General features: G+C 41.9%; 1 long non-coding RNA gene across 3 annotated transcripts in view; it reads left to right on the plus strand.

Moving 5' to 3' along the window:
- The window catches only part of LOC103884687, a 69,949-nt gene that overhangs the window by 12,841 nt on the left and 32,240 nt on the right, over nucleotides 1-24,868 (plus strand). For all 3 annotated transcript variants that reach the window (XR_004182657.1, XR_004182659.1, XR_004182658.1), the window contains 3 exons: nucleotides 856-1,143; nucleotides 18,348-18,619; nucleotides 23,525-23,676. This is a non-coding gene — a long non-coding RNA (uncharacterized LOC103884687). The remainder of the gene's footprint in view (nucleotides 1-855; nucleotides 1,144-18,347; nucleotides 18,620-23,524; nucleotides 23,677-24,868) is intronic.

Below are 24,868 nucleotides of genomic sequence, written 5' to 3' on the forward strand. Positions count from 1 at the left end.
TTTATCAGTTGGGCATAGAACATACATTGATTTCCAGATTATATACCTCTGAGAATGTTTTAAGTCTGTTTTGGAATAGGTCACTAAGGCATAATTCTATGAAGGTATTTCAGGTTTTACACTTCTATTCACTCCAAAAATGAATTGTTAAATAAAATTTGATACTGTAGGAAGCTGAAAATAGTCAACTTCCCTTAGCTAGCCACCAATAACACAGAGTTTTTGTGAAAATCAAGCAAGGCGAGGGTGGCCTGTTTTTCTCTAAGAAATACATCTGTATAAATGAATGTCATCCTTTTCAGAGAAGTTGCTTTGGGAGTCTAGACACTTCTTTCAACTGTACTGCTATTGCACTAAACGTTTTAGAAACTGTTTTTGGAATTACCTTTAGGACTAGTTAAGGAATCAAACAAAGTAAAAGCTCGTCTCATTATATTGTAGGCTACAGCACATCTATCCAGTCAGTTACCATCTGCCTTATTAAATGGCTTGGTTGTTTCCAAAAATGAAACTTATCCTGATGAAAAAAAAATTTTTTAAAAAACTACTGGGACATTCAAAGCAATTCCCTCAGTGTGTGAAGGAAGGAAGTTCCTAACTGGAGTTCCAAAACTGTTTTGAAAATCGTTGGAATGTTGCTGCCTACTTTGATGGGGACATCATTCATTTGCATAGATAAATTCAAGTACATTTGTTCAAACCCAGTGTCATTGTCTTATGGTCATGTCTTTTGACGGTAACTATTTATAAAGTGAAATAGGGATCCTTTTGAGCTGAGATAACTCATCAAAAGACAAATGCTATTATTTAAAAAGGAATCATTGTGAATTTTTAACTAGAGTCTGCTGTGTTCAGTTACAGGCTCCAGAAACTTCTGAAAACAAAAGGAGAAAAATACAAAGGCCTTTGTGCGCAGATCAGGCCTGTGATATTCCTTTTATCCTCACATGGATTTGTTTAGCGAGTTAATGCAGTGCTTGTGTATGTGATTAAATTTAAGCCAGTCATCATGGAATACAATTATGAAGGCTGCGGGGTCCATATTTTGAAACAGAAGCAGGAAAACAACATGAACTTGTTAGAGGATGAATCCAGACTTTGATCTTAGCAAATACATAAACAGTAACAAGATAGAAATAAAAGGTAAAAATATTTGTAATATATTTATGTTTGGTTATTAATAAAAAGGGAGATTGGTGAAAAAGGCAGAGTCAAAAAGAAAAAAGAAAGCCTCTGCTTAGGTACTTCGTTAAACCACATAAAAACTGTGAGAGTCCTGAGCAAATGAAATCTGTGACAGAGACTGAAACCCTTGAACCGGGCCTCCAAGGGCTTCATGGTTTTATAGAGGCTGTTACAGACCTGGAGCTTTTCTGGCATCCCAATCTCAGACCCTCCAGACTCAGGGGCTGCCAAACTGCTAATTTCCCACAAAACTTCAGTAGACTTGTAGTCTCTGACCATCCATCCATGTGCTACATTCCCAGTAAAGCTATGCATCCTTTCAGATTACCCATATTGTGGAAACCAGTATCTGAACAAACCTGGGACCCTTTTGCAAAACTCGGTAGCTGTGCTGTGCAAACCACGATTGCACTATTTCCCATTTGATTAGACATTTTCATCTGGAAATGATTTTTGGAATTAACGTGGTGTCTATTTCTTTTTTTTCCAACAAAGCTTTCTCTCTTTTAAAATAAATCCCATGAATAATTTACTCTGCTGCCAGAGATGTGCTTGCTTTTATTTTTATTAAGGCCTGAAGTGTCTGGTATCAGCATCCTTGTGCCCCTCTGGGCTGTATGACCTTATGACCTGCATAGTCCTGCCAGGTCGCTTTCAGGGAAGGAAGGACTCCTGATGGGGTGGAATGAGCCTCCTGAAGTGTCCACACCTTCTCCATCCTGGCCCAATGCCAGCCTGTGTTCAGGCTGCCTCAGATCTCCACAGAAAGAGTTAATGATACACAGCAGAATGTCTGGGCAGATGAATAACAGATGAGTTTCCCAAATCTTGGTAAAACAATGATGTAGAAAGTTGGTGAGGTTTTAGAGATAACCCCCAAAGGTTTATATCACAAAATATATTATTCTTTCCATTTTTCACCTTCCCTAGCTAAGGAGGCTAAAATTCTTCACTAAGTGAAGGAAGTCAGACACAAAACGTCACATATTTATGTGAACTCTCCAAAATAGGCAAATCTATAGAGACAAAAAGCAGATTCATGGTTGCCAGGGGCTGAGGGGAAGTAAAAGGGAGAGTGACTGCTTACAGGGTTTCCTTTGGGGTGATAAAAAATGTTCTGTAACTAGATAATGGTGATGTTTGTAGAATATTGTGAAGGTAATTAACAGTTATTAAAATGGTAAGTTTATGTTATATGTATTTTACCACAACTTTTTTCTTCCTTAGGTAAAGCACAGGTGAAATACAAATAGGAAAATTTGCATTTTACAGAAAGTAATTGTTAAGTCATTTGCACTCATCAATATCTTAGTAGTAATTTTTAGGGCAATTAAGGGGTCTCCTAGTTAGTCCCTGATTATTGGGCAAAACAAAAAAATTGGTTATTGGTGAAAATGGATGAATGGGCAAAGCCAGTGTAGCACATGTGAGGAAAGGACAAGAAGGCAGGCTGGGGTAGACTGACCTAGTGTAATGGTGAATTTTATGTGTTAACTTGACTGGGCCACGGGGTGCCCAGTGCCTAGATATTTTGTTAAACATTACTTCTGAGTGTGTCTATGAGGATGTTTCTGGATCAAATGTTTTTTAACTGTTGTTCAAAGACATTGGTCTTCTGCTGTTGATCAGACTGGAACTTACGCTATTGTCTCTCCTGGTTCTCAGGCCTTTGAACTTGGATGGAACTATACTATCAGTTCTCCTGGGTCTCCAACTTGCTGACTGCAGATCTTGGGACTTCTTAGCCTTCATAACTTCATGAGTCAATTCCTTATAATAAATATCTTTATGTTTTTATCTATCTGTATCTATGCATGCATTTCTAACTAAGGATATATGTATTTCTATCTATTGCCTATTGGCTTTGTTTCTCTGGAGAACCCAAACTAACACAGGTTTTGGTACCAAGAAGTGAAGTGCGGCTGTAAAAGATATCTAAAAATGTGGAAATGGCTTTGGAGCTGAGTAATGGGCAGAGGCTGAAAGAGTTTTCAGGTGCATGCTTGAAATATGAATATAAAAAGAGATTTTGATGAGGTCTTAGATGGAAATGATGTTATTGGAAACTGGAAGGAAGGAAATTCTTGTTATAAAGTGGCAAAGAACTTGGCTGAATGGTGTTCAGGTGTTTTGTGGAAAGTAGAACTTGTGAGCAATGAAATTGCATATTTAGCAGAGGAAATTCCTAAGCACAGTGTTGAAGGAGCATCTTCATTCCTCCTGAGTGCTTATAGAAAAATGTGTGGGCTAGGCACAGTGGCTCACACCTGTAATTCCAACACTTTGGGAGGCACAGGCAGGTGGGTCACTTGAGGTCAGGAGTTCAAGACCAATCTGACCAACATGGCAAAATCCTGTCTCTACTAAAAATATGAAAATTAGCCAGGTGTGGTGGTGCATGCTTGTAATCCTAGCTACTTGGGAAGCTGAGGCAGCAGAATCACTTGAACCCAGGAGGTGGAGGTTACAGTGAGCTGAGATCATGCCACTGCACTCCAGCCTGGGCTACAGAGTGAGACTCTGTCAAATGTGAGAGGAGAAAGATGAATGAAGAAGAAATTGTTAAGCCAAAACGAACCAGAGCTTTAAGGTTTGGAAAACAATCAGCCTATTCATATTGCAGAAAACTGAGAAAGCATGTTCTAAAGAGTATGCCAAGGGTATGGCTGGATTATGGTTTGAGAAAGAATTTATGGGATGATATGAGCAGAAACACTGCCAGTTTGAACTGAAGAGGGTGGAGATGGAACAAAATGAAGGAAGGCTCTCAGAATTCTTGGGTTCTGTGAAACAGGACTGTAAAGTTATTTGGCTGTGAATGCATGCTATTCTTCAAGGAAAAGGAAGAATGACTTCAAATGCTACTCAGAGATCATTAGGGCTGTCACTCCCACAACAGACCCAGGGGATAAGGCTATCTCCTCTTTGATTTCAAAGAGTGTGGCCACCCCTCTTGTTTTAGAAGGTGAGAAAAGCCCTACTCAGTGTCTTAGGAGTGGGCCCACAAAGTGTCACCTTGGGGGCAGGGCCACTCAGAGTCTCAGGTGCATTACTTTCTTTTTTTTTTTTGAGACAGTGTTTGGTTCTGTGGTTCTGTCACCTAGGCTGGTGTGCAATCTTGGCTCACTGCACCTCTGTTTCCTGGGCTTAAGCCATCCTCCCATCTCAGCCTCTAGAGTAGCTGGGACTGCAGGTGTGCACCACCATGCCTGGTTACTTTTTGTTTTTATTTTGTTTTGTTTTTTGTAGAGATGGGGTTTCACCATGTTGCCTAGATTGGTCTTGAACTCCTGGGCCCAAATGATCTGCCTGCCTCAGCCTCCCAAAGCGCTAGGATTACAGACTGGAGTCATTGTGCCTGGCCTTCGGTGCATTACTTCTTCAGTGGGTCCTGAAGGTGGGAGTGCTACCCTACTGGGCACAGAAGGCAGAGCATGGGACCAAAGAGAATTATTCTTGAGCCCTAAAATTTGATGGAATTCACCTTGCTAGGTTTTAGATTTTCTTGGGACGTGTCTTCCATCTTCTGGCTTCTCCCTTTTGGAAGGAAAATATCTATCCTATGCCTGTCCCACCATTGTATTTAGGAAGAAAATAGCTTGTGTGGTGAAACTAAATACCATTTAAGTCAGATATGTCAGATATGGGTGAGACCTTATCTTTGGACTTTAGACTTGATGCTGGAATGAGTTAAGGCTTTTGGGGCTATTAGGGTAGAATGAATGTATTTTACACACTAGAAGGATATAAATTTTTGTGGTCCATGGCAAAATGTTATGAAATGAATGTTTGTGTCCCCTCAGAATTCATTTGTTGAAGCCTTACCTGCCAATGTGATAGTATTTGAAGATAGGGACTTTGGAAGGCAATTAGGGTTAGAGTAGGTCATGAAGGTGGGGCCCTATTAAGAAGACGACTTTTTTTTATTATTCCACTTGAGCACAAAGGAAAGACCATATAAGGGCACAGTGAGACAGTGGCCATTTGCAACCCAAGGGCAGAGACCCCTCACCAGACACCAACTTTACTTGTCCCTTGATCTTGGACTTTCTAGCCTCCAGAACTGTGAGAAATAAATTCCTATTGTTTACATTACCCAACATATGATGTTTTATTATGGCAGCCTGAGCTGACTAAGACACCTGGTGCATCTCAGTGGGGAAGGACAGAACAAAATGAAAGTGTGCATGAGCTGGGAGAGGGCCAAAGGCAAACCTGCTGCCTTGTTCAGGCCCTGTCCTGCTTTGGACCAAGAGATCTCAGATTGGGGCAAACATGTGGGTTTATCAGAATGGCAATCCCTCCTGTAAGGTTCCACTCATCAGAAGTTCACCAGGCATGGGGAGGCATGCCCTGCAGAGAACCCAGTAATAGCCATCTACCAAGGTGACTAAGACATCACCTGTCCATAAGTACCACAAGAGGCCAAAACTGATCAAAGTAAATACAAATTTGAAAATCTTTGATGGGGAATGATCATGTTCTAAAACCCAAATTCTTGAGTTAATAATACACTGTAAAATATTTAAAGGTTATTGCAATTATGCATGTTTATTTCTAATGATGATTGCTCAATGACTTCTAGATGCTGGGAGGAAGTGGAATATGGGGAAGAAAAGATTCTCGCTCCCACATATTTTCATGGAGAAAGACAAATAAAAGGTCCCAACCACACATTCATTTTCTATAATTGTACTTTTCAGCAATTAGGGTCAAATGACTTCTTAGTATTTGTCTGCTATTACTTTAAATGGGTAGTTCAAAGGAGAAATAGTCACATCTCAATGTTTTGTTAAATTATAAAGCAGCAGATTGGACAGAAGCCTCCTTTTGTGAGCTCCCAGACAGTGCAGGGGTAGATTAGATTGGCCCTTGCAGTCTAGCTTTCTCTTATCTTTAAAGACTTGTCTCCTCCTAAACGTTTGTCTTCCTCCTGTCCTCCATCCTACATAGCCCCTTTGCTGCTGCCACATTGAACTACTTAATCCCCATTCCCAGAACCCTGGGGCCCTTTGAAGAGTCCATGCTTTGCACATGCATTGCTTTGGCCTGGAAGTTCCTCTTGCCTTCTTCGTGTGACACAATTCCTACAACCTCCTAACACCCCAAGGCATTTTATGAGCTGTAAGAAACCTTAGAAATCACATCACACTGAGCAACAATGTGGGTAACAACTCTTGGAAGAATCTAAGTTGGCTTTTTTACTGAGTCTTTACTTTGGGTAGCAAAGTTATCTTCTGAACTCTTAACTAAACTAAGTAAAAAAAAAATACATAAAAGCATTTTGTAACAGCAGATTCCCTAAGGGAGGTTGACTTTGCAGATGCTTGCTCTGTTGTGGGAAGCACAAGGAAATAAGAAAACACCCTGAGTCTTACCACACCAGCCTGAGTGGTCCTCTGTAGCCATTTGTGCTGCTATAACAAAATGCCACAGACTGGGTAATTCATAAACAATTGAGATTTATTTCTCACAGTTCTGGAGCTTGGGAAGTCAAGAACAAGGTACTGGCAAGTGGTGTCTGGTGAGGGTCTTCTTTCTGTGTCCTCACACGGCAGAAGGTAGAAGGCAAAATGGGGCCTTTAGCCATATTTTAAGGCATTAATCCATTTACAGGGATGGAACTCTCATTATTTAATTACCTCCCCAAAAACCCCATCTCTCAATACTACCATGATGGGGGTTAAGTTTCAACATAAATTTTGAAGGAGGAACATTCAAACCATAGCAACCATGGAAAACAAAAAGTAAGCATGGTTGTGCCCTTCTGTGGAAGACTGAGGGTCTGAATGTGCTTCTGGCAAGAGAAATCATGGAGGAATAAAAAGAAAGCATATTACTTGTGCTATTATCTACCTCTGGGTTAAACTGAACAGTGAGATCAAAGTGGTTTGTTTGTTCTACTAGTTTGCTTATTACTAAAGCACTTGTTTATTTTGTTTTGAGGTAGTTTCTCTGGAGGGATTGAGGGCAAATCTGAGTGGAAATTACTTGTTTTTTCCATGTAATCCTATAATAAGTACAAGTTGTTTTTTTTTTTTTTATAGTCTTTTGGTTCCCACAAAGAGGTCTGTATTTTGTGTGTGTGTGTGTGTGTGCGTGTGTGTGTGTATTGTGTGTGTTTTGGGAGGTGGGGAGACAGGAAGCTGAATACAGAGGGGCTAAATGTTGAGAAAGTGAGAGTAGGAAAATAGTCCATGGTGTGTTGGAAAGTGAAATAGAAGTAACACAAGAGTATCAGGAAAAAGGAAAGAGAAGCTCACAAGGGATAGTGTGGGGAAAGGACATAGGGTAGGCAACATAGTAAATCAGAAGGAAGCCGAGCTGAGTTGAATAGTGATGTGGTTTGGATCTGTGTCCCCACCCAAATCTCTTGTTGAATTGTAATCCACAATGTTGGAGGTGGGGCCTGGCGGGAGGTGATTGGATGATGGGGGCAAATTTCCCCTTTGGTGCTGCTCTTGTGATAGTGAGTAAGTGCTCTTAGGAGCTGGTTGTTTTAAAGAATGTGTCACCTCCCCTGCCTTCCTCCTGTTCCGGCTGTGTAAGACATTTCCTGCTTCCCCTTTGCCTTCCACCATGATTGCAAGTTTCCTGAGGCCTCCCCAGAACTTGTATAGCCTGCAGAACTGTGAGCCAATTAAACCTCTTTTTTTTTTTTTTAATAAATTACTCAGTTTCAGGTGTTTCTTTTTCTTTTCTTTCTTTCTTTTTTTTTTTTTTTTTTCTGAGACGGAGTTTTGTTCATATTGCCCAGGCTGGAGTGCAATGGCACGATCTCAGCTTACTGCAACCTCTGCCTCTCAGGTTCAAGCAATTGTCCTGCCTCAGCCTCTCCAGTAGCTGGGACTAGAGGCATGTGCCACCATGCCTGGTTAATTTTTGTATTCTTGGTAGAGATGGGGTTTTACCATGCTGGCCAGGCTGGTCTCGAACTCCTGACCTCAGGTGATGCACCTGCCTCGGCCTCCCAAAGTGCTGGGATTACAGGCATGAGCCACCACACCCAGCCTCAGATATTTCTTTACAGCAGTGTGAGAATGGACTAATACAAATAGTAAAGAGTATTGAAGCCATCCTCTTCATTTTGAAGATGAATGAACTGAAGCCCTTAGAGGCTATGTGAATTAGCAAATTGGTTAAGGCCGGAACTAATGTGAGCCCCTGTCTCCTGTTCCATGAAGTACATGGCTGTGTGTGGTGGGTGGAAGTGAGGTGGGAGACCTCTGAGCTAAAGACAGAACCATGATATGATTTTTTTTCCTGTTCATTATTGTTAAAGGCTATTTTTTAAAAATTTGTTTTTACTTTTTTTTTTTTTTTTTTTTAAGATTCCGGAGGTACATGTGCAGATTTGTTACATGGATACATTATGTAATGGTGAGGTTTGGGCTTCTAGGGTACCCATCACCTAAATAGTGAACATTTTACTCAATAGGTTATTATTATTATTTTTTGATATCCTTCTCCCCTTCTCCCCCTCTTTGGAGTCCCCAGTGTCTATTATTTCCATCTTTATGGCCATGTGTACCTGCTGTTTAGTTCCCACTTATAAATGAGAACATGTGGTATTTGATTTTCTGTTTCTCAGTTATTTCACTTAGGATAATGACCTCCAGCTCCATTCAGGTTGCTGCAAAGAACATGACTTCATTCTTTTTCATGACTGCGTAGTATTCCATGATATATATATACTACATTTCCTTTATCCAGTCTTCCATTGATGGGCACTTAAGTTGATTCCATGACTTTGCTCTTGTGACCAGTGCTGAAATAAACATGTGAGTGCAGGTATCTTCTTTTTATAATGATTTAAAAGGCTAATATTTTAAAAAGGTGAATGTTTATATCATGCATCCAATATAAATATAAAATGAACACATGTAACAAATTTTAGTTAACTCATTAATTGTTGAGGGAACCCATAAAATGTTACTGGTTGAAAGAATTCAAAGTACTGCATACATACATATAAGCAGATAAAGAATGTTTAAATGAATAATTAAATGTGACTTGGCATAGATTTTATTTACATCATTAACTATTGAGAGAACCATTAAAAACTTACAACAGGTTGAAAGGAGAATTTAAAGTACCACACACATATATAAGAAGATAAAAAATGCTAAAATGTGCTGGGTGCAGTGGCTTGTAATCCCGGCACTTTGGGAGGCAGAGATGGGAGGATTGCTTGAGCCAGCTTAGGCAACATAGTCACACCCTGTCTCTACAGAAAATAGAAAAAGTTACCTGGGCGTGGTAGTGCATGCCTGTAGGGTGAGGAGGGAGGATCACTTGAGCCGGGGAAGTTGAAACTGCAGTGAGTTGTGACCAGGCCACTGCACTCCAACCTGGGTGACAGAACCAGACGGTGTCTCAAAAAAAAAAAAAAAAAAAGCTAAAATGAATTTAAAGGCATGTATAACATTGACCTATCCACAGGTGATAATCAGTTGCATTCCAATACAACTAATTTGCATTTGTATGGACAAGAATAATTTGTATTATTTTTGGCTTTCTACAAATTATAGAGTTGTAAAGTAGTTAAAATACGATGAAAGGTAGCAATATTATGGGAAGAGTATGCTGTATAGAACATTCTAGAAAAGAAAAGAAATTTTTAGAGAAAAAAAGTAATCTTTTTTTTCCACGTTCCAAAGTCTTACACAATTTTTCTCAGCAAGAGTACATAATTGGAGCTGAAGGTGCTCCCTCAACTTTTTTGGGTCACAGAATAGTTGGTAATGATGGAAACCAGGCCAAGAAAAGAGGAGGATTCCAGGAATACATCCAAGGTCATACCACAGGCACTTCCGGTCAGGGTGCCACTGCTGCTGTTGTCCTGCTAGACACTCAGCACCAGCGTTGCCAGATGACTCACGTGGCCACCTGACCCTGCATCTTTGCAGTACATTCTCAAGTTTCAAAGTCTAGGAAAGGGGCATCGAGTTGACTCAGATCCCATGCCCTCACCCTAGCTGCCCAGACTGGGAAGAAGGAATACGAAACCACGTGGTTTCACTATGACGAACCAAGACCGACACAATGGGGATTTCTCACCACAAAGGAAGGATATGTGATGTTCGCTAGTAAAAAAGAAAACGCAAATATTTACTGCAAGCACTATACTAGAGATATACGAAACGATCAGAAAGGATTTAAGCTTTTTCTGGAGAAAGATAACATAATGAAGTGGGAAGATTAAGATCACATCTCTATTAAAAATACAAAAATTAGCTGGGCGTGGTGGCGGGTGCCTGTAGTCTCAGCTACTCGGGAAGCTGAGGCAGGAGAATCGCTTGAACCTGGGAGGCGGAGGTTGCAGTGAGCCGAGATTCACGCCACTGCACTCCAGCCAGGCAACAGAGTGAGACTCCATCTCACACACACACACAAAAAAAAAAAAAAGAAAGAGAGAAAAAAAAAGAGCTCTAGACTCATATACCTAGGTCTAAGCCAGGTTTCACCAGGCTGAGTTGTGGTGGGAAAATTGCAAACCTCTCTGAATCCCAGTTATCTCATTTATGTTAACATTGCTATCTATCTCAAAGATGCTTACGACTCTGCATAATCTGGTCTATTGCTGTTTCTATGACCTTATCTTCTTCTACTACTGGTCTCCTTGCTGAAATCTGCTTCAGCCCTCCTAGCTTCCTTGCTGTTCTTTGAGCACACAAACATCCATCTGCTGTAGGCCCCTTGTATTTGCTTGCTTCCATGTCTGAAAAATGTTCCCCCATATGAAATTTGTTTTGTCACCTCCTTCATTCAGCTCTCTTCTCTCTCGCTATCTCTTTTGAGACAGAGTCTCACTCTTGCGCAGGTTAGAGTGTATTGGCACAATTCAGTTCACTGCAGCCTCGACCTCCAGAGCTCAGGTGATCCTCCCACCTCAGCCTCATGAGTAGCTAGGACTACAGGTGCACACCACCATGCCCAGCTAATTTTTGTATTTTTTGTAGGGATAAGGTCTCACTATGTTACCCAGGCTGATCTCAAACTCCTGTGCTCAAACGATCTGCCTGCCTCGGCCTCCCAAAACACTGGGATTACAGGCATGAGCCACTACATCTGGCTAGCTCTGCTCTCAAATGTCACCTTGGCTTTGGTAATATCTTCCCTGATAACTCTGACAAAAATTACAACTTATTTTACCTGCCACTACCTTACTTTATTTTTCTCTATAACATTTGTTACTTGTCTCTCTCCCTTCTCTAAACTGTAAATTCCATGAGAATAGGAAATCAAATCTGTTTTTGCATGGTTGTATCTCCAGAGCCTTGAACAATGCCAGGAACATAAAAAGTGCTCAATAATATCTGTTTGGATGAATGAATAATTGCAAAGTGCCTGGCATACAGTAGACACCAAACAAATGCTGATTATTGCTATTTTTATCGGACTCTGATTTCTCTTCCCATACCCTGGCCAGCCACCCTTAAGCTGACCTGCTTTCCCAGAGGACTTACGATCTAGTAATAAAATTTACCAGTTCAGACACTCAATCTCCTAATTCAACAGAAAACAACTAGAATATTGTAGTATTCATTTTAGTGGTCACTTTTAGGATTTCACACTTACTCTTTGTTTTTTAATGTGTCTGATCTATGGTGGTGCTACCAAATGATTTGTATTAGCAGCTGGAAAAATCTAATAAAATTACTTTGAAAGTGCCTTTTGGGCTAGGCGCAGTGGCTCACGCCTGTCATCCCAGCACCTTGGTAGGCCGAGGCAGGAGGATTGTTTGAGTCCAGGAGTTCAAGACCAGCCTGGGCAACATAGGGAGACTCTATCTCTACAAAAAATATATATATAAACTAGCTGAGCATGGTGGCACATTCCTGTGGTCCCAGCTACTTGGGAGGCTGAGGTTGGAGGATTGCTTGAGCCTTGGAGGCCAGGGCTGCAGTGAGCTGTGAGTGTGCTACTGCACTCCAGCCAGGGTGACAGAGTGAGACTCTATCTTAAAAAAAAAAAAAAAAAAAAAAAGAAGAAAACGAAAAATCAAGGTGCATTTTGAAGCACATAAGAGAACATTTAAAAAAAAAATTTGTATCTATAGTAGGAAGACTATATTAGAACATAAGACCGCACATGAGTATGTCACTGTTTTAGTCAGCATTCTTCAGAGAAACATTATAAGAAGTTGGCCTATGCAATTATGGAGGGTGGCAAATTCCAAGATCTGGAGGGTCAGTCAGCCAAGGTGATATCTGAGAGAAGAGGTGAATGAAGAAGATGAGGGAGAAGTCATATGGGAGGACATTTTTCAGACATCAAGGAGAGCCGATGCTTTAGTTCCAGCCCAAGCCTAAAGTCCTGAGAACAGGAGAGCTGATGGTGTAATTCTGGTTGAAAGGTCAGCAAGCTCAATATCCAGGAGTTTGAGTTTGAGTTTAAGGCAGAAAAAAAGCCAGTGTCGGCCGGGCATGGTGGCTCATGCCTGTAATCCCAGCACTTTGGGAGGCCAATGCGGGCAGATCACCTGAGATCAGGAATTCAAGACCATCCTGGCCAGCATGGTAAAACCCCGTCTCTACTAAAAATACAAAAATTAGCCAGGCGTGGTGGCGGGTGCCTGTAATCCCAGCTACTCAGGAGGCTGAGGTAGGAGAATTGCTTGAACCTCAGAGGTAGAGGTTGCAGTGAGTGGAGATCACGCCATTGCACTCCAGCCTGGGTGACAAGAGGGAAACTCCATCTAAAAACAAAACAAAACAAAACAAAACAAAAACAAAGCCAGCTCCATGTTGAAGATTGCCAGGCGGAAATAATTCTTTTACTTGGGGGAGGATCAGCCTTCTTATTCTGACCAGGCCCTTCAACTGATTAGGTGAGGCTCACTCACATTAGGGAGGGTAATCTTTCCTCAGCTTACCAATTTAAATGTTAATCTCGCCAAAAAACACTCTCACATAAACACCCAGAATAATGTTTGACCAAATATCTGGGCACCCAATGACCCAGTAAAGTTGATACATAAAATTAACCATCACGGCCGGGCGCGGTGGCTCAAGCCTGTAATCCTAGCACTTTGGGAGGCCGAGACGGGCGGATCACAAGGTCAGGAGATCGAGACCATCCTGGCTAACACGGTGAAACCCCGTCTCTACTAAAAAGTACAAAAAACTAGCCGGGCGAGGTGGCGAGCGCCTGTAGTCCCAGCTACTCGGGAGGCTGAGCCAGGAGAATGGCGTAAACCCGGGAGGCGGAGCTTGCAGTGAGCAGAGATCCGGCCACTGCACTCCAGCCTGGGTGACAGAGCGAGACTCCGTCTCAAAAAAAAAAAAAAAAATTAACCATCACATTTAGGCTGGGTGTAGTGGCTCACGCCTTTAATCCCAGTACCTTGGGAGATAGAGGCAGGCAGATTGCATGAGGCCAGGAGTTCAAGATCAGCCTGGCCAACATGGTGAAACCCCGTTTCTACTAAAAATAAAAAAAATTAGCCTGGTGTGTTGGTGCACACCTGTGGTCCCAGCTGCTTGGAAGGCTGAGGCAGGAGAATCACTTGAACCCGGGAAGCAGAGGTTGCAGTAAGCTGAGATCGTGCCACTGCACTCCAGCCTGGGTGACAAAGTAAGACTCTGTCTCGAAAAAAAAAAAAGTTAACCATCACCTTCACTCTATCTTTTATATCTATCATCAATTCTTTAGTTGTCATGGAATAGTTGTTATAAAGGATAGTGGGAAACAACGATCTCTTGAGTGAAAATGTGTAAGTCAGCTGCTGTATGTGGATGGACCCATTCAGTGCATGTGTGGAGGCTTTTAATGCTGAAATTAGCATAGAGATCCCATTGACAATATAACATCAGGACTACAACAAGGTCTGGGCACTTGCATTCTAGCTCCTAGCTAGAGATTCAACTTTTAGCAATTCATTTAACCTTTTTGGATTTGGTTTTCTCTTCTGCAAGAGAGGGGGTAGGACTAGATGATTTTTTTTTTTTTTTTTTGAGACGGAGTTTTGCTCTTATCACCCAGGCTGAAGTGCAGTGGTGTGATCTCGGCTGACTGCAACCTCCACCTCCCAGGTTCAAGCGATTCTCCTGCCTTGGCCTCCCAAGTAGCTTGGATTATAGGCACCTGCTATCACGACCAGGTAGTTTTTTGTATTTTTAGTAGAGATGGGGTTTCGCCATGTTGGGCAGGCTGGTCTTGAACTCCTGAACTCAGGTGATCCACCCACCTCAGCCTCCCAAAGTGCTGGGATTACAGGCGTGAGCCACCGCGCCCAGCCAACTAGATGATTTTTAAAGATCACTTGTAGCCCTGGAATCTTTGGTTTTAGGTAACAGAATAAGCTGTGAGGGAAGCCCTCTATGCTGCTAGTAGCGTGACACACAGGGACAAAGACAACACATCTTTGGAGTTATGTATGGCAGTGCTGTCTGTCTTTGAAGCTAAATGACAAAAATAATTTGGCCTGGATTTTATTTGTTCCCAGTTGGCTGAAAATAAACAGAAGTTATTCTAGGAACAACTGTGTCTTCTTTATTCTCTATTCTTTTCTTTTCTTTTTTTTTTCTTTTTTTTTTTTTTTGAGATGGAGTCTTGCTCTGTTGCCCAGGCTGTAGTGCAGTGGCATGATCTCGGCTCACTGCAACCTCCATCTCCCAGGTTCAAGCGATTCTCCTGCCTCACCCTCCTGAGTAGCACACTCTCCTGGCGTGCACCACCACACCCAGCTAATTTTTGTGTTTTTAGTACAGATGGGGTGTCACCATGTTGGCCAGGCTGGTCTCAAACTCCTGACCTCAAGTGATCTGCCCACCTTGGCCTCCCAAAGTGCTGGGATTACAGGCATCAGTCACCACACCCTGCTGTGGACTGTCTGGCTTCTCTGTTCTTTTTTTTATATATCAGATAGAGGGACTCTGGGCATTTCATGCAGTCACCAGACTGCAGTGAAGGTGCCAGGCTCCAGATCCATGAGAGCCAAGGTGTCTACTCTCAGCATCTTGCACAGCGCCTAGCACAAAGTGGCCTCCCATAAGTGAGACATTGAACAAATGCACGTGTTTGGCCTCTCGACATAGCACATGAAACACCCTGGGGTACCTGACTTAGTTCGTCCACACTGCTCTAACAAACTATAGTAGACTGCATGGCTTGTAAACAACAGAAACTTATTTCTCACAGTTCCAGAGGCTGGAAGTGTGGTCTGGGTGCCAGCATGGTAGGTTCTGGTGAGGGCCCTCTTCTGGATTGCAGGCTGCTATCTTCTTGTGTCTTCATATGGAGGAAAGAAAGCAAGAAAGATCTCTGGGGTCCCTTTAATAGGGGCACTAATCTCATTCATGAAGATTTCACACTCATGACCTGATCGCTTCTAAAGGTCGCACGTCCTAACACCATCACTGTAGGGATAAAGCTTCAATATATGCATTTTGTGGGACACAAACATTCAGGCCACTGCAGTGCTTGCCCCACTTGGGAGACTGCAGTGGTTTGGTCAGTTGCAGTGCCTGTGAAGCCCCTCTCTTCACTACTGCCCTGCGCTGTGCTTTCCTAACAGACACCAGATAAATTCTACCCTCCCTTCCATCTCTGTTACTCTGAATCTCTGATACTGGTGTCAATAGCCTCCTTCCCCAGGTGCCAGGTGGGGTAGCCCAGACACTCAGTCTTCTGCTACACCTTGACTTCCCAGCCAAGATGGTGCAGGTAGGTATGAATAACTTTTATTAGTGCAGCCTTGGGCAGGAACCAGAAGAGTGGGAGTTTCTGAGGGTATTTCTTCATCCAGGCCTCTTGCCCCTCGTGGCCATTGAGAAAAGGAGAACTTTTGAAATCAAAGAGAGCCTCATGGAGGGAGTGAGAGACTGGGGGTCTAAGTATGTGGATGGAAAAAAATTGCATTTTTATTTTTATTCATTTCCAACTTAAAATTAACATTTGCTTCAGTTATGAATATAAAAAACACATCACAGTGGTACTAGCAGTACCTATGACTTTGTCACCAATAGAAATCACAGATATATTCAAATCATATTAGTTACTGACAAATCTCACAAAATACTATCTATGCTCAGGCCGGGGGCAGCTGCTCATGCCTGTAAACCCAGCACTTTGGGAGGCCAAGGCGGGTGGATAACTTGAGGTCAGAAGTTAGAGCCCAGACTGGCCAACATGGTGAAACCCATCTCTACTAAAAATACAAAAATTAGCCAGGCGTGGTGGTGCATGCCTGTAATCCCACCTACTCGGGAGGCTGAGGCAGGAGAATCACTTGAACCTGGGAGGCAGAGGTTGCAGTGAGCCAAGATTGCACCACTGCACTCCAGCCTGGGCGACAGAGCAAGATTTGGTACCCCCCCGCCAAAACAAAAAACAAAAAACAAAAAACAAAAAAGCAAAACTCAAAAAACAAAAACCACCTATGCCCATCACTATGCGAAATTATGATAGTTAGATAACCTGCCCCTAGATTTTATTATCTAATGTGTTAATAAAGAGAACATATATTGTCTCATCACAGATTTGTTTTTTAAAAATTATTTTAATAACTATGTTTTAATATAATTGGTGTTCATATAATTCTATGCATGAAAAAATGCATTGAAGAGATTTCTTCACTAGACTTCCAAGGGATCCATGATCCAAAAAAGATTAAGAGTCGCCTGTACAAGGAGAACCTTGCACTGAAAGAAATTAGTCATTGAGGTGGTATTGGTGGCATAGCATTTGCTGAACAAAATATCTTACTCAGGCATTTTCATGAAATTGTTGTAATACTACTTAGCAGTATTTTGATAGCCGAATGGTTTCCAACTTATACTTAGTTCCTTATTAGGCTCAGCTAGTTTCAACATGTGAGAATCAATAAGTTAGATATAAAACTATTTCCGACAACAAATTAAAATGTTTTCTTAGAAAAGTTTAATCCATTGGCATCTTGACAGATACATTCCCTCTTTGGTAAAGACGCTAGACTCATTGAATGGCTTAGTATCTCACTTTGCCCTGTGTGTTGTGGGGTAGAATTGTTTATTCCTTTAAACGTCATGTTATTTATTTATTTTCTCCACATATAAACATTTCTCTTTGGAGAGATCAGAAGATATAAATTATTATCGATTTATTTAGATAGAATGCTTTTATTTGGCTTTGTATACAAGCTAAATGCTCACAAAAGGTATTAGATTCATGAGGCTGGAGACTCAAGTCTTCTGTTTATCTACTTATTTGGGAAGATCTCTAAGCCATTCAGTGTAAACATGCTTGCCCTGTGTAGCTAATTGACTCGAAGTTGACTCCGGAAACTTTAGAGCTTTATCCAAGAAGCCATAAAACACCAACTACCACTTTAAATCATTGTATAAGTAGCTTCTTCCTTCCCTTTCCTCTTCATCCTTTTACCTTTTCTTCTGGGATCTCCAGGAAGCCACATATTGGTATTCTCAGACTTTTCCTCTCCTTTTTGGATCCAAATACTTAAAGTGCCCACAGCAATCTCCTTTCTAGTCTTTCCTCAATTCATTTTGTTCTTCTCTCTACCTCTTCTCTTAGCCCTACGTACTTACTTTGCTCTGTTAGTTGTGTTTAGCAACTGCTTCCTGAATTAAACAGAAAAATGGGTATGTGGATTTCCAGTCATATTCTGTGAAGCTCCTTACTGCATAATCTGACCCAGGAGTGGGGAGCCTCTGGTCCTGCCAGCCCTGTTTCTGCAAGAACAGCTTTCATCCATTATGTTTGTCTGAACACCCCTAATAAAATGTCATTTGAACAAAGGATTCTGTGGGTAAAGGATTTGGAAATCACTGAACTAAAGAATGCTCTTGGCCTGGTTTACCATTGTACTTTGGCTCTGGCACATGTTAGGAGAACACTTCCACTGTTCACTTATCCAATGATGTAAATCATGATAAATGTGCATAATAACAGTTATTATAACAAGATAATGTGTATAACAACAGTTACTCTGTTGGTCCCTGAAGCCACATATCCATGTGGCCAAAAGGACAGAACTATGTGATTAGTTATTTGTCTTTGGAGCCTGTACTGGGTTGAAGAGTGTTTCCCCAAATCCATGTCTCCCAGGAACCTCAGAATGTGACTTTATTTGGAAATAGAGTCTTTGCAGATGTAATCAAGTTAAGATAAGGCCATACTGAATTAGGATGGTCCCTAATCCAATAACTTGTGCCTTATAGGAAGATGGAAACTTGGACACAGAGACACAAACATACACAGGGAAGAAGCCATGTGAAGACACAGGCAGAGATTGAAGTGATGGATCCATAAGCCCAAGATCAGCAAGGATTACCTGCAGCCACTACAAGCTAGGAGAGGGACCTGGGATAGTTTCTCCTTCAGAGCTTCTAGACAGAACCTTTCGTTTATCTCTCCTACTTCATTACCTGCTTCCTGAGATCATTTCCCAAATAAACTACCTGCACTTTCATTCAAGTCTGTGTCCAAGACAGTGAGTACTGGAAGTGGCTCTCAATCAGTGGTGGCGGATGCCTGCAGCCGTAGCTCCTTGGGAGGCTGAGGCAGGAGGATTGCTAAGGCCCAAGAGTTGGAAGCTATAGTGAGCTATGATCACACCACTGTGCTCCAACCTGGGTGGCAGAGCAAGACCCTGTTTCTTAAAAACTAAGAAGGACAATCAGGTTGACATTGTTTAGTGGGACTGAATCACTCAATAGCCAGATAGCAACAAGAACCTGGTGGAAGTAGCATCATAATAGCTAAGAGTCTCAGAGAAAGTTTGGCTAGGCTGGTGGGGAGCCCTTGGGGAAAGATTTTCCATTAGAGGAATCCCATGATGAGCAAGAATGGACCAGCTCTAGAAACTTTGCCATGTTTAGTCTTTGACCAGGACTATGTGGACTTTGAGTGAATGCTGCAAAGGACCTCAAAGTTGCGGCAGCTGGAGGCTGTCAGATAACTACATTCCTCATGGCAATTTCTTCCTTTAAAGGAGATCGGAGTGGTACACCCCAATGGCGGGATGCCTAAGGCTCCATTCTGTGTGGAACTGAGTTCTAGGGTGTCAATTGTGATGATGTAATTCCAGAATAGCAGAGGTCAGGTAGTAGCATTTAACCATCAGTATCATGGTGAATGTAATTATCACGTCAGGCAGAAAGACCAGAGTTGCATCTGGGCACTGAGTCCTGCACAGATCTGTGGCAATGTCTAAGAGACTCTATTTTTCCTGGGGTGAATGAGATAAAGGGTGAGCTAGAACATTGCTTGGCTTATACACACAGAAAAAAATATCAAGAGCTGCTGTGAAGAAAACTGATATCAGCTACCATATTGGAAAACTGCAATCTCTGGTCCAGTTTCCAGCTTGGTCAATTCTTGTGATCAGAGACCACCAATTGGAGGAGAGACTATGTCTGCCTAAGGAAAGACCCCTCAATGCCACTGCAAACATATACAATATACTTATATCAATCCTAACTCAAAGGAAACTGTAGCTGTTTAACAGAGTAATTGTATGCTATAGAAAGAGGAAGACTTTTGAGAGCTTTTGGACATAGGATCTGAACTGATGCTGGTATCAGGGGATCTGAAAATGCTTTCATGGCTCCATGATTACAGAGGAGACACGTGGAGTCTTGGCCCAGATCTACCTAACAATATGTACAATGGGTCCAGAGATCCAACCTGTGATCATTTCCCCAGTCCTCTTGGGCATAATTGGGATTGATATTCTTTGCAATTGGAAGAATGCTCATATTGTTTCACTGACCTGTGAGTAAGAACCTTTATGGGTAGGAAGGGCCAATTGGTTAAGGCAACTACTTGGCTTCTGCTATTCTAAAATCCTATCATCCCTGAGATTGTTTCTCCAAGCCAAGACAATAAATCAGAGCAATATTATATCCTGGGTGGAATTGCAGAAATTAATACCATTTTTGAATATTTAAAGAATGCAGGAATGGTAGTTCCCATCATATTCCCATTCAGTTTACTGCTATCATCCCTGAAAAAAAATCAGATGGATCAAGATGGGTGATGATGAACTGAGCCAAATGGTAGTCCCCAAAGCAGTATCTTATTAGAGCATAGTATCACAGGTCCAGGTCCAGCCTCTGGCACTTGGTATGTGGTTGCATAACTGCCCAGTGGGTTCACCTTGCCCACTACCTAGACAGAGCTGATTTATCAAGACAGGAGAATTGCGATAGAGAAAGTAATTCACACAGAGCTGGCTGTGAGGGAGACCTGAGTTTTGTTATTACTCACATCAGTCTCCCCATACATTTGAGGATCAGATGTTTTAAGGATAATTTGGTGGGTGGGTGGCAGCCAATGAGTTCTGAGTGCTGACTGGTTGGGTCGGAGATGAAATCACAGGGAGTTGAAGCTGCCTTGCACTGAGTTGGCTCCTGGGTGAGGGCTACAAGATCAGATGAGCCAGTTTATTGATCTGAGTGGTGCCAGCTGATCCATCAAGTGCAGAGTCTGCAAAATGTCTCAAACACTGATCTTAGCTTTGTAAGAGTCATGTTATCCCCAAGAGCAATTTGAGGAGGTTCAGAATCTTGTAGTCTCCAGCTGCATGACTCCTAAACCATAATTTTTAATCTTTTGGCTAATTTGTTAGTCTTACAAAGGCAGTCTAGTCCCCAGGCAAGAAGAGGATTTGTTTTGGGAGAGGGCTGTTATCATCTTTGTTCTCAACTGTAAACTAAGTTTCTCCCAGAGTTAGATCAGCCTACACCCAGGAACGAACAAGGATAGCTTGGAGGTTAGAAGCAAGATGGAGTCGGTTAGGTCAGATCTCTTTCAGTGTCTCAGTGATAATTTTGCGATGCTGGTTTCAGTTGTTGATCTGGCAGATGTTTTCTTTTCCCATCTGGAAAGAGGATCAAAGCAGAGGATATTTATGCAGAAAAGACAGCAAAATATATTCCATGCTGCAAGGTTATTTTAACTCTTCAGGTTTTTGTCACAGTATAGTAGGAAGGAACTTTGTGTATCTTAACGTTCCACAGAGCATCATAGTATTTATTATATTGATGACATCATGTTAATTGTGTTGGTGCAAGGAAGTGGGAAGTACTCTGGATACCTTGGCAAGACCCATGGGTCTTGGGTCATAGCCTGGGAGATAAATCCTACAATGATTTAGGGGTCTGCCATACTTATGAAGATTTTAGGGACTCAGTGGTTTGGGCTATGCAGGGATATCCCCTTTAAGGTAAAGCAAATATTATTGTACTTCAAACTTTTCACCCCCAAAAAAGAACACAGTAGCAATGGGCGTCTTTGGGCTGCAGTGACAGTACATATTCTACTTCAGAATACTGCTCTAATTTCTTAGGTAAGTTGGGAGACTATTTTGAGTGGAGCTCAAAGAAGACTCAGAAGCAGGTGCAGCCTTAGTGCAAGCTACTTTACTACTTAGGCCAGAAGACCAGGCATATCCAATGGAATTAGGAGTAATCATGCTGGGTAGGGATGATGTGTAGAGTTTCTGGAAAGCCCTAGTAAGTGGTATGCAGGAAAGACATCTAGAATGAGCACAAATTAGCGTATCAGAGAGGTACTCACCATTTGAAAAACAGCTTCTAGAATGCTACCACAGCAGAAATGGAGTGTCTGACAACGGGAGTATCAAATAACTATGGGCTTTGTCATGAGTTAGATTCCCCAAGTCATAATGTCAGAAAGGTGAAGTTACAATCTTGCATGAGAGAAATACTACATTTGGGTTTCATTCCTGTAATCTCAGCACTTTGGGAAGCAGAGGTGGGAGGGTCACTTGAGGCCAGGAATTTGAGACCAAACTGTGCAACATAGCGAGACCTCGTTTCTACAAAAATAAAAAACAAACTTAGCTGGACATGGTGGCATGTGCCTGTAGTCCGAGCTACTCAGGGAGGCTAAGGTGGGAGGATTGCTTGAGCCCAGGAGTCCAAGGTTATAGTGAACTATGATTGTGACACTGCACTCCAGTCTGGGTAACAGAGTGAGACCCTGTCTCTAAAAAAAATAACTAAATAAAAGTACATTAGGGAGCTTGTCAGAGGGCACAAATAAGTCACAAAGTTCCAAGGACAAAGAGAAAAGTCACAAATGTGTGAAGAGAGAATAAAAGAATATATCATTTTAAATAAAAATGTGATTGTTAAATGTCTCATCAACAAATATGGATAATGAGGACACAAGCAATACCTTCAAACTTTTGAAAGAAAATGACTCTGCACCTAGAATTTGTTACCCAGCCAAACTATCAATCCAGTACAGGGAAAAAATAAAGACATTTTCCAATATTTTCAAAATAGTCATTTTTTTTCCATTAAAAAATTACCCAGGGATATTTAGTAGAGAAAAAAATAAAGAACTTAAAAAGATACAGCATTCAGAAACAGAAACCAGGAGTTCAGTGGAAATCAGTTGCAACCATCCTGCAGCTACATTTGGGATTCATGCCTTGTAATCCCAGCACTTTGGGAGAAAGAGGCAGGAAGATCGCTTGCGGCCAGGAGTCATCCTGCAACTGCTTTCCTTGAAAGCTCAGAATGCGATAATAGCACAATAGAACAGGAAGACAGAGGCTCTGTAAAGAACATCTTTTAAAAAATGGTGTCCATTCCCAGCTTGTGTAATTAAACACACAGAGCATCTTAATATCTTGAAAGTGTATTTCTCTATAGTCAGCAAAATAATAAAAGGAAGACAATTAGAAGGTAAAAAAACCTTTATGTCATACATAGTCCAAATATAAAATGAAGCGAGGCCCATGCTGCCCTTCTGGTTTGTACTGCAGTTTCTAGATAGTTCTGCCGGGTCCCGTCTTGGTCAGAAGATGAGGCTTTCCCATTGTGATACTGTCATCCTGAGGCAGGATAGGACCTGGAGGCAGGGAACCTAAAGACTTCCTAGAACTAAATCAAAAGAAACACTTTAGCTATGACAGGAAATATCCTCTTCATTACATAGGGCATACACCAAGTAAATAACTTTTTAACTTCACTTTAGCCTCTTCATTTACATAGAGCATACACCAAGTAACCGGTGGAAACTTCTAGAGTGTGTTTAAACCCCCAAAAATTCTGTAACTGGGCTCTTGAGCAACTTGCTCATGCCCGCTTCCACCCTGTGGATCCACCCACCTCGGCCTGCCAAAGTGCTGGGATTACAGGTATGAGCCGCTGTGCCAGGCCCAAGTATCTCCACATTCTAAACAGAAGTGTTAGAGATGTCACTATTTGCTAAGGGTTGGCTACTGGGCAACCAGACTGGCACAGCTACCATTTCCCACAACACCTTACCTCACAGAGGGCTATTTGTTTAGAATGCCGGTTGATCAATCTGGGTGGCCAGAAGTTTGGGCTGAGCTAGTTCTTTCTCTCTTTTTCTGCAGTCTCAGGGCCTGTCCACGTGTTTTCTTGAGCAATGTGTTTGGTCTTCTGGAATTATGATTCATGGATTCAAGAGACCATGGTGGAAGCTTCTAATCCTCTTAAAAAGCAAGACTGATCATGGGGAACTGTCCTGTCCACTGGTACGTTATTGGTAAGTAGCTGAGGCCAGCCCAAATTCTTGGGGATGGAAGATGTACCCCATCCCTCCACGTGAAGGGTGTCACTTGTGGCCATCTTTAATCCTCCACAGCTTAAATGAAAAGCAGAAGCCCTTGCTCAACCTTCACTTGTCCTGATGCCCACTCCCCTGAGGCAACCACTTTCAACTGTCTAATTGCTCATGCTGGTGTTTGACGCCATGTTTTTGAACAACATGGCTATGCTGCCATTTCCCTGGATTTATCAATTTCAGACATTATTTATTGGCTTCTTTTCAGGGTAGATGGGGTCTTACCTCAATCTTTCTCTTTCTCTCTAGTTTCTCTCTCTCTGTGTCTCTTTCTTGCCCCCTTACACACACACACGCATGCACACACACACTCATGTAGACACACACAGAGATACACACATGCGTAGACATACACGCTTTCCCTTCTCTGATTACCACAAATACAGCAATGTTATAATTTGGACAATATTAGGTAATCTACTAATTCTGTTTCCTCCTGGAGACCAAACCTCCCTTCCAGAGCTTTCTGCCCTCCTGCTGCAGTCTAGACTGGCTTCTCTAGGCCTGTGGCTGTCAGCTGTCATGCCGGGCCTTCTCTTCATTCTTATCTCTTTGACGTCTCTTTGCTCTCTTTCTCTCTGTTGGGGCTCTCATTTCTCTTTCTCTCTTATCTTTCTTTCTTTCTTTTCTTTACTTTCTTTTCTTTACTAGAGATAATCTCTCTCTGTCTTCCAAACTCATCTTGGATTTGTCTTCCTTCCTTTTCCTTCTTTCCTTCCTTCCTGCTTTCCTCCTTCCTTCAAGCTTTCTTTCTTTCTCTTTCTCTTTCTTTCTTCTCTCCCTTTTCTCTGGAAGTCATTTGTCTTGTTGGGTATGGGAGGAAGGTAGTAGTGAATGTTTGGGCAACCTTCTTTAGTGTGGAAAGCAAACCTCTCCCTTCTCTTTCAGGAATGGGAGATCTGGAAATACTGTTTCTGGAGAAAGCTCTTCCTGACTTTGAGGAATGGAATCAATGCTCTGGGGTTCAGGTTTAATGGATTATCATTCCTGTTAGCCATTAATAGCTACTGTGTCAGAGAAAGAGAAAATAGAATTTTTCTGCTATGGCAACAGGAGAAAGGGGACATAGGTTAAATTGGCTGAGGAAGGGGGAAGAAGTGTGTGTGTGGAGGTG

This window comes from Papio anubis, chromosome 3 (genome assembly GCF_008728515.1).
Source record: "Papio anubis isolate 15944 chromosome 3, Panubis1.0, whole genome shotgun sequence".
Taxonomy (NCBI): Eukaryota; Metazoa; Chordata; class Mammalia; order Primates; family Cercopithecidae; genus Papio; species Papio anubis.